General features: G+C 36.7%; 1 pseudogene; it reads right to left on the bottom strand.

The window, feature by feature from the left end:
• Positions 1 to 9,480: 9,480 nt before the first annotated feature.
• Positions 9,481 to 9,828, bottom strand: LOC113832115 (annotated as a pseudogene).
• Positions 9,829 to 10,884: the final 1,056 nt, after the last annotated feature.

Below are 10,884 nucleotides of genomic sequence, written 5' to 3'. Positions count from 1 at the left end.
TCCACAACTTTTGCAGAATTTAAACATCCCCCACTTGCACAACAAGTAGCTTATGGGGCTGTGTTGTAAACCCACTGATCAAAATATAAGGAACCTCTTTCAGTTGGTCCCACTATTGATCCATGTATACACATTAAGATACAGAAACCTTTGTGGTGGACAGTACAGGATAAACAAGTATCAATAAATGACAGGAAAACAAGTCAATAGCCTATGTGATGTCAAATTAAGGTGGATTCTCATTTTGTTGAAACTTCTGCGAAATCTGTATTTTCCTTGTGTGCTAGATAGCATGAAGTTGACCCTGGATTTCCATAGTCTGTAGCTTATAAATGTATGTCCAAGCTGGAGGTCTTACCGAAAGGTGGCCACAAAATTTTTCATGGGCCAGAACAGGACAATGGACTTGCCACCAGCACTGCTGTCTGTCCCCGCTGAGTCCACATAGTCACCTATCCACAGGTAACTCAGTGGGATGACATATTTTACCTTAAACTTCTTCTTATGCCTAGGAAGTGAATCAAACAACTCTGTTAGTTTGCTTTTCCACATGGTCGGCTTTGCTCTTGGTGAAACCATGCCCATCCTTCCGCAGAGCAAACAAGACTCATCCATCTCTAATATCCAAGCACAGCTCATTCCGTGACAGAAGCATCTCAATAAAGCTTGTGCTGAGGGAAGCTTGTATCACATCCAAACTAACTATACCTTTTTTGCTACCCCAAAAATTCAGAGACTGTCTGGTATTTTATGGGTTTTAGGGGATTAATACTACTGTACTATGTATTTTTAAAATGAAAAGTTGTAGACTCCACATGTATCAGGCTAGAAAATCCATTTCAAAAATGCTTCCCATTATCTGGTAAAGGTCTAAGATTTCCTTCTTCCATAAAAACACACCAGGAAAGTTGCATAAATGCAAGGAGCAGATGTCTTATCTCAAAATATGCCTAAGCAACATCTACATACTAACAACTCAAATATGCTGGGGCCGCTGTTTTCAGTATTCCTCTAATAACTGCATCAACTAATATGTCCTAAACCTACACTGTAGTTGAGCAGCTCTCAAAAATGGTTAATAGGCTAAAGCAATAGCGTCTGGATTGTAACTGAGGCAATGCAATAGCAAACCACAGCTGGGTCTTACTGCTGTCATTCCTGCCTACAGTTTCTAATGTCAAGAACTCTGTGGTATAATTCTCTCCCCTTTCTCTATTTGCCTTTCTTTCCTTTCCAGAGATGTCATCTTTTATTTTGGGTTTGTCTTTGAGAGCAATAGGACAGATTTCATGATTTTGTTACCAGTAGAGCAGCATGATACATTTATTTCCATACAAGGTACATTTATATTCAGATACATACATGGAGAGTATCCTCATCAGTTTAAAACTGCTTAACTTTGAGGAGTAAAACACCTCTATGTAGACAATGAGTTCCTAAAACTTGTAATGTTTCTCAATCAGCCAGCATGGCAGGTTTCACCATGCCTGGTTCTCTTTCATCATTCCTGATTGTGTTCTCTTCAGGAGTGGACAGCAGAAGAGACATTTCACTAATTCTTTTTAATAAGTGGGGACAAAATACTTACCAAAACAAAAGAGTAAGAAACCTTTTATTTTGGACAGTAAGCACTGTTCAACAGGCAGTCTTCCTAAAAGAGAAATGACTGTATAAGCACTTACACATTGTTAGACACGATCAAAACATCACTGAACAAGAAGAGATGGCGCTGTTTCTTTCTCCAGCCTTTCCTCAGTTCCACGGGAACTTGGAGTGGCAGGGCTTGATATCTGCTTTCCGATGGTGTAGCTTTCTCATTGATGGTTTCCATCTCAGGAGAAAGGCTTTTGCAGGTATAGATCAGACATTAACAGAACAGTTATCAGTGGTTAATTGATAGCATACAATTTTATACTAAATTTAAAGTGTGTCATGTAATTAAAACATAGGCCTAAATTGCTAGAACAGGTCTCCACTAATGTGTTCTCTCTCTCTCTCTCTCTCTCTCTCTCTCTCTCTCTCTCTCCTCTCTCTCTCTCTCTCTCTCTCTCTCTCTCTCTCTCTCTGTGTGTGGGCGTGCGTGAGAGAGAGAGAGAGAGAGTATTGGATGGGAGTGAATAAAAACAAAATAAAATGGGACCTATGTATCAAAGTACCACAATGTAACTCATTACTTAGAAACTTTCTGTGCCTTTAAATGAACAAATTTGATGATAGTGACATAGTAGAGTGTGAAGACTTCAAACTGTATGTTTTTACTGATATGAGGATATTTAATTAAATGTAAGCAACAACACTCTGCTAAATTTAAATTCCTACATAAAGACTTCCTTTGAATTAATTCTGGTTTAAATTGTCAGATATGTTGGATGGGGTTAGATAACAATAAAATAAAATAAGTTCTGTGAATCAAAAATAATATGATGAAATCCATTACTTTGTATACTATCTTAAATAGGTTTAAAGAAAATTAAAACATCATTTTCTGACAAATCTTTTCCAATTTGTATCTTTAAAATTAATATTTACATGAGCAAATGTGTACTCTGCCCAATGACATACTACAAATTTCAAAGGAGATGTTGATACATGCAATAGTTTTTATCAATAAGTAATGAATAGCCAGTGAAACTAAGAGGTAAAAGAGGGACATAAGAAAGTGGTCTTCTGTACAAATGTAAAACAGTGATAGAGTGACTGAAATAGTTCTAATTTGGCTTCATGTGATATGACAACAGAGGCAAGTGAGGATCACTGGAATTTCAAATCTATCTTAGATAAAACAATACTAAGTTTTGGAAATATATGTTAAATATCAAAATGTTGCTGAAAACAAAATAATTCTTATTATATTTTCTTTAAATCTGACTTCTTTTCAATGAGAGTCTATTGTCATAATTGGTAAAACTACGAGATCACAAAATCTTTCTCATAACTCAAATATTCCCCTAGATATGCTCTGTCATATAGTCCTGAACATGTTTTCCCTGACAGTATGTAGTCTGCTGTCTTGAGGGGAACAACACTAAACATGATTAACAGGAGTTATATTTCATTAGGCTATTGCTGGTGCTAAGAATTTGTTCATATGATATAGAGGAAACAATAAAAACACTTTCTTAAACTACCAGTTTCTCTAGAGATTGAAAAATAAGTAGGAAAAGAATACCTTCACCAGGAATATTGGAATGGATAGCCTTTCAACAGACTTGAAACTCTGTTTCTGCCTTGGGACCAAACACCAAAGATGGCTATAGCAGTTGGCAGACCAACTGCTTAAGTGTGAGATTCTGCAGTAGTCACGGTAACAGATCAAAGTGATGCCATGGTGCTAAGCCTCACGTTGTAACTGAGAAAGTGCCACATTTATTTCATGTCCATTCAAATTTTCAGCTTGAGAAAAATATTATTTGACAAAATTTGAGGTTCACAATAGTCATAAGGACTAACAGAGACTCTCCCAATATTTATAGTGATTCAAACGAATCCTCAAATTCTAATTCTCTCTCATAATCAGATATCATAAAATAGCTTTTGTTGATTCCTGGTGTAATGACTCCCTCTAATAAGGGGAGTTTTGATAATGACACATCACAGGAAAATGTAATTGTGGAAGGAAAGTTTGTGGAGAGCGTATATATTTAATAATTGCACTATTGAAGGATTTGGTGGTTGCCTCCAGTTTGGTGATATTATGTGTACAGTTATGAAAATAATCTGTGGAGAGGGTTTTTACTTTTCAAATGTCATGAGAGATTATTTTGCAAGCTTTATGTCACTGCAGATGATGACCAGTGTGCAAATGATGACGTATTTCCCTTACGTGTATGTATTCCTATTTCATATTTATACAAACGACTTGTTTCAGTAGGACTAAGAATGTTAGAGTAAACATCTTAAATTAGGATGGACAGTGATAAGAGCTCTCAGCATCAGAAGAAAGATGGTACCCATTCTCCATTAACTCCTAGCTGCCCTCTTTCAGGGCTGTGGGCATTTCTGAAAGTATTGGTAGTACCAGACTGTGCCAGAACTGGATGACCCAGTTGAACTACCTCATTTCATCTTTCTTGTGCTTGTGAATACAGTCTGTATCCATACAGAAGTTGTCCTTTTAGAAGTCTGATGCCTAGTTCATCACAAAGAAATCTGCCTTCTTTGCAATCTGGAGACAGAGTTGAGATAGAGGCTCACAGAAACATATCACTTCAACCTGGACAGTTGAAAATGCCAGGGCACTGAGCCTCTCTGGAGCCGACACGATGTCCTCCTATTGGCCATCTGAGCAGCTGCCATCTGAATCTGGCCATCTTGTTCCCTTTTCACGTGGAGACCAAGTTTGGTTTAGCAGACACCACAGAGCTTCTGTGCAAAAAGTTATCGATTGCTCTGCTATAGATTATTCCGTTTCTTGCAAACTGGATATTGTGCTGGTTCCAGCTGACACGGTATTGGGAGCCAGAGACATTGACGAGACGAGCTTCTTCTGATGTGGATCCCTTGTACATTTGCCACTGGTAAAAGCCGAGAGGGCTTCGTTGTAGAGCCCTCCTAGCAGCTCGAGCAACCTGCTCAGTCCTCCATTGAGCACAGCTTCCTGTAAAGAGACCCTAAGCTTCTGTCCTAGAGTTGTGGTTCTCAACCTCTCTAATACTGTGACACTTTAATACAATTCTTCATGTTGTGGTGAGCACAACCATAAAATTATTTTCATTGCTACTTTATAACTGTAATTTTGCTACTGTTATGAAGAGTATATAAATGTCTTTGTTTTCTGATGTCTTAGGTGACCTCTGGGAATGGGTCATTTATCATCAGGTTGTGAATCGCTGTCCTAGAGTCACAAGGCTGGTGCTTTAAACAAGAATCCTACCTATCCCAGAGCTTCAGTCTTCTGGAGGGCTGAAGTCCTTCACCAGCACAGACTTATGACTTTAAGGATAAACACATCTTCGCTCTAGCTTCAGTGCATGCCTTCATGGCTGGCTTTCTTCCTAGCCTAGACTACTGCACAGAGCACGACTCAAATTTGCCCCCTAAGACCAAAACTGGTTTCCTACCACCTTATTGAGTACTTATCTGACTGTGTGTCATTCACTGCCCATTGGACTTCTTTATATGCCTTCCAGCTCCCAGCAGTGTTTCTCTGGAATCAATAGCCCCAAGTTAAATGGCTGGTTTGTGAGGTGTTTTCCAAGGCTTCACCTTTTATTACTATCATTTATTATTAAAGATGCACTCAGTGTTTCTTAGAAATCACTGTTTTCTAAAAAGGTTTTCATTCAAACTTCCAAATAAATAAATAAATAAATAAATAAATAAATAAATAAATAAATTTCATTTTAGGTTCTTTTCTTGTATTTCTCATTTCCTCTTTCGCTTTCCTGAAATCTTAAGAGTACATACTTGACTGGGTTTGAAATGCAGATTTTTGCCTACACCTGTTTCAACACCCTTCCCTATGGTACCTAATCACTGCTGGTGACCATCTCTACTCCTTTTCGTGTAGAGCTTCAACACAGCTCTAGGGAATGGGTTTTCATATCAGCACTCACTAGACCCTTTATCAAATACTGGAATCTGTCCAGCACTGAGGCAACGATAAAGTTCCATCTATAGTCCTAGTCAATATACAACTGGATTGCATAAAAAATGCTTAAAATGCTATAACAAAGACAATATTGAAATGAGCCTGTTAAGCCACTACCAGATTTTTTTGACTTGTGCTTTTGTCGCTTTAATTATAAGACTTCAATTCCAGAGAGGCCAGGACCTTGTTTTGTTCACTGACAGTTTGTACTCAGAATTGTGAACTTCAATAGGGGCCAAGCATGTAATTTTTTTTATGAATGATCAGAACAGGCTACATTTGCTTCCTAAATAGTAGAGCTTAAATAACTTATTACTCATTAATATCTAATAATGGTGTTGAATTGTGATGTTTAATAAGTATATTGCAATATGAGGCAAATTTAGAATATAAATTAGAAACAATTTTACAAGTTTTAAATTGATCTTTGCAAAGTAAGGGGGCAGTGAATAGAACCAATACACCTGATAAGAACAGACTGAAGGCAAAAATGAGCTGTTCAAGTACATAAGTCAATGCAGCTGCAATGGCTGACAAAATGTGTGTGTGTGCGTTTGTGTGTGGCACTTTGATACATGACGTAAAAATGGATGGCAATTGTCAGTTTACAATGATGCTTATTTAAAAAACAGTACCTAGTTCACAAGGATGTTTTATATATTAATGCATTCTGTCTTCTATATGTGTCTATGCAACATCAATATCAAAAAAGACCTATACAACAAAGACAGGAGCACATGTCTCCATTATAAACACTTCAAACATCATGACCCCAGGCATCTAAATCTCAGGATGAAAACAGAAACATGAACATCCAAGACCATGTGTCTCTTCCAGAAGCCAGCAACCCTATTACCATAGACTCTGAAAAGAGCAATTTAGCTGAAGCACAAGACAAGCAATTATAAATATGCTCATTACCTTTAAAGAGGATATGGATAAAGGCCTGAAAGAGAAGGGTGACAACACAAGCTGTTGAATGAAATAGTGAAAACATTTCATGCTATAGAAGTATATTTAACAAAAATGGAATAACTAAAGGAAATACAAGCTGAAATAAAACTAGAAAGAAAAAAAAAACATGATGTCAATCAAAAGCCTCTAAATTAAGTTCCACCACCAGATTAAAAGATAGGAAAGATAGAATTCCATGTCTTGAAGAGAAGATAAAGGATATAGATACCTCACTGACAAGAAGTATCAAAAAAAATCTAGGGACAAAACAGCCTGTAAATCTGGGGTGCTATGAAAAGACCAACCATATAAAGATGAAGGAATAGAAATGCAGGACAAAGGCACGTATTTTGTTTTAGTCAATATTATATATGAAAAGTTCCCCAATATAAAGAAAGAGATACCTATCAAAGCACAAGAAACATATAAAACACTAAACAGACTGATTAGAAAAGAAACTCCACTAAACAGAATAATTAAACATCAAATGTACAGAACAAAGAAAGAATATTGAAAGTGTAAAGGGGAAAAGACCAGCAACATGTAAAAACGAGACTATTAGAATAATACTTGGCTTCTCAATTGAGTCTTTGAGGCCAGATGGGTCTGGAGTGATGTATTAAAACACTGAGAGATCACAGATGTCATGCCAGACAATATACTTAGGAAAACTATGAATCTCAGTCAACAGAGAATCACCTTCTACAAATATACAAATGTAAGCCATTTCTATCTACCAATGTAGCTCTTCTGAAGGTACTAGAACAATTTCAGTCTGAAGAGGCAGGTCACACCCAGGGATATAACTGTAATTAATAATACTAGAACAGCAAATCAAAATTGAAAACATGCCACAACAACAGTGCTCATTAATAACTCAGAATTGATAGTCTCAGTTCCTAAAAAATAAGACAGACAAAAAGACTGGATTAAAAAAATGTGATCCATCTTTCTCCTGTCCCAAAGAAACATACCTTAACATCAACAGTAGATATCACCTGAGAGTAAAGGGTGGAAGTATTTCAAAGAAACGAACACAAGAAGCTAGAAGGTATTTTTTAATATCTGTCAAATAGATTTCAAAAAAGAAAAGAAAAGTAAGAAGAAATGGAGAAGGACACTAAACATTTATTGAAGGAAAAAATCCACCCAGAAGAGATTGCAATTTTAAATACTTTTGCACCCAAAACAAGGGCGCCCAAGTCTATAAAGGAAATGCTTCTATAGCTTGAATCACAAGATCACTGTCATACAGTGATGGTTGGTCACTTTAATGCCCAATTATGCCCAATAAAAATGTCCTCTAGACAAAACCTAAACAGAAAAAAAATGCTGAGGTTGAATGAACTTCATAAATTAAATAAATGAAAGATACACATAAAGAACATTCCACACAAACACTGAAGAACATATGTTCTTCTCAGTAGGTCATGGAATTTTTTTCCAAAAGTGCCCAGATAATAGGAAAATGGACAAATTTTTATGTGTATAAGTAAGTTTAAATAACACCTCGAATCTTACCTGACCACTGTGAATTAAAACTGGATATCAATAACAATAGAAACAGCAGAAATTGTACAAATTCACAGAAACTGAAGAACTTACTACTGGTGGAAAATTGGGTGAAGACAGAAATCAAAAAAGAAACTGAACAACTCTTTTTTAATTCAATAAATTTAAAAACACAGCATACTCAAAACTACTGAACACAATGAAATCGGTTATAAATGACAAGTTCATAGCAGTAAGTCACTAACTCAAAAAAACTGTAGACATATTAGTAATTTAATGAAACTCCTGGAAGCTCTACAACTAGAAATAATACCCAAAAAACAGTTAACAGGAGGAAACAAACTCAAGGCTTAAATCAACGAAATAGAGATCTGACACCCTCTTTGGACTATGTAGACACATACACTCATATGTGCACATAACTACTCCCACATAGACACACACAAATAAACATAATTTAAAATAACATAAATATTTCAAAATTTAATCATCACTGGAGGTATAATGTAAATACTCCTAGTCCTCCTCTTCTTAATCTGTAGTTCTCTCCCTCTGTGTTTGCATTTGCCAACACTGGGAGTAAAACATAACTCAGTAGTGACTGACGCCTCCGGAATAGACTTTGGTTTCCCTTTCTCATTCAGTCTCTCAAACTTTCATTTGTTTACTTCTGAGATTGATGTTTTCCTCCATCATCTGCTTGTTAGGTTGACTGGACTCCAGTTATCCAGACAAACCTCACAGTTCTTGCAGTGCATTAATTTATGTCTTCCCTAAAGGTCACTAAATTAGGCTGAGCACAACTTTAGTTTAAACCAAATAAAATAAAAAACATGCTGTGTCCAATTTATAAGTTCCAGTGTATTGTAAAGTATTCTGAGTCAGTATGAATCCATGGAACAAATATTGAATCATAACATTAGTTGATTGGTAGATACATTGATTTTTAAAAAGTTTAGGAGCAGATATGAATGAAGAAAATGTCTAGTTTGGGAATTCACCATAATCAGAAGCAGAACTGAAAACTATAAGTGATAATTTTAATTTCATCTAGAATATTTGAAGAAAATCATGAACATAGTTATTATAAAGTCACCATCTTTATACAAATAAACAGAAAATTGTTTTAAAAAGAAACACAGCCTATTGAACTTAATGATACTTCCCTAAGTGCAGTAGGTAAACTGTATTTCAGGAGCATTTTGAACATTTTTGTGCCTTTTATATTGCTCTATTAATTTCAAATCATGAAAAAAGATTTGTTTCTAAAATGAATTAAATTGCCATGCTGATAGGAATGTCTAGAATTAAATGCAACAATCAAACTGTTGAGTGCAAACACCAAAATTTACAGAAAAAGTACCTCACTAAACACAAGCTTGTAAACAGTAGATGCTTTATGAGCTCAGAGAAAACCTTTGAATTTAAGATATGAGGCAAAAGTCATAATGATTGTCAGGTTTCAGTGTTTGAAAACGCCCTCACTTGCTGCTCCTTATTTCTTTCTCTTGATTTCCATCACGTGCCTACAAACTATCCAACATCCTCCCACCCTTTAATGTGATTAACATGTCTATTTGGTATGGCCCATAGAAAATTAGGCACAAGTTGCCTGACTTGTCTGTTTTTGACAATTCACCCTTGCTTCTTGTTTTCAACCTCGTCCAAGTGGTGGGATTCTTCTTCACGTTGCCAGGAAGCCTTCCTTCCTTCATCTTTTCGTTGTTCTGCACAGAGAAATCTTTTATGGCTTGTTGCTCTTTAGATGTCATTACTCTTGGGCCTACCCTTGTCTTCTCCTTCTCCAAGATATGCTCACCACCATGTGCCCTGTGAAGCTGAGCTCCTGGGACCTGATCCACTCCTGATTCTGCTTTCTGCTCTGCCTGTCTCCAGCGCTCTGCTCTGCACCACCAGGAGCTGCACCTCCAGGAACAGGTGCCTCAGTCCAGGATGGAGGGCTGGAGGGAGTGAGAAAGGCAAGTCCAGAGACCCAGAGAGGGGTGTGAGCCCGTGTTACGAACATTTTAAAAACAATACTTACAAATAGAACACAAACTTAAAATGACACAATCAGATGAAAGATAAGCAAACATAGGAAACCATAGACATTGTGGCTCATTGTGCTAAGAAAAAGTAGGCTGTCAGAGTCACCTAGGAATCTAGTGTAAAATAAGAACTCAGTGAAAGTTTGCTTGTGTACATTTTTTTTTCTGCTTTGCACTGGAATTCTTCAGAACTCTACTAAAATGAAATAGTTCATAGATATGTGCAGATTCCTTGTTGGAAACTGAGAAAAGGAATGTAGATAAGTGCTTGATGCTTCTTTGGCTCCAGTCACTCAAAGGATGTAACATATTCATTTTGTATGTGTAGCTATAAAAAGAGAATATCTGTTGCAACGGCACCATCTGCTGGAAGATATATAATATAACAAGGCAGTTCAGATCATACAAATCTCTTCAGAAGAGCAGTGACAAATATTTTCTCTCTTATCTCAGGTTCAGGCACCAAAAATAAAATTAAACATTTAACAGTCCTATGAGCAAGCAATAATAACATGAAAGTTAATTGTGTGGTTAGGCATAACTAAAACTATTAAGTAATTAGATTAAGCATCTGGTTAAATTCAAATTAGCATTTTGGAGGTGTGAAGAACATTTCTTGCACGAAAAATAAAGACATTGCTCTGTCCTATGGTGAGCACCCGAGCCTCAGGTGAGTCTGGGCACTGCTCTACCCCCTCAACCTCCCCCATCAACCCCTGCTAGCTTCTACCTGAGTGGACCTGCCCAGACAGAAGGCCAACCCTGAGTCTGGACATGCCT

Source organism: Cricetulus griseus, assembly GCF_003668045.3.
Source record: "Cricetulus griseus strain 17A/GY chromosome 1 unlocalized genomic scaffold, alternate assembly CriGri-PICRH-1.0 chr1_0, whole genome shotgun sequence".
NCBI classification, from domain to species: Eukaryota; Metazoa; Chordata; class Mammalia; order Rodentia; family Cricetidae; genus Cricetulus; species Cricetulus griseus.
This window is presented reverse-complemented; position numbering and strand designations above follow the sequence as displayed.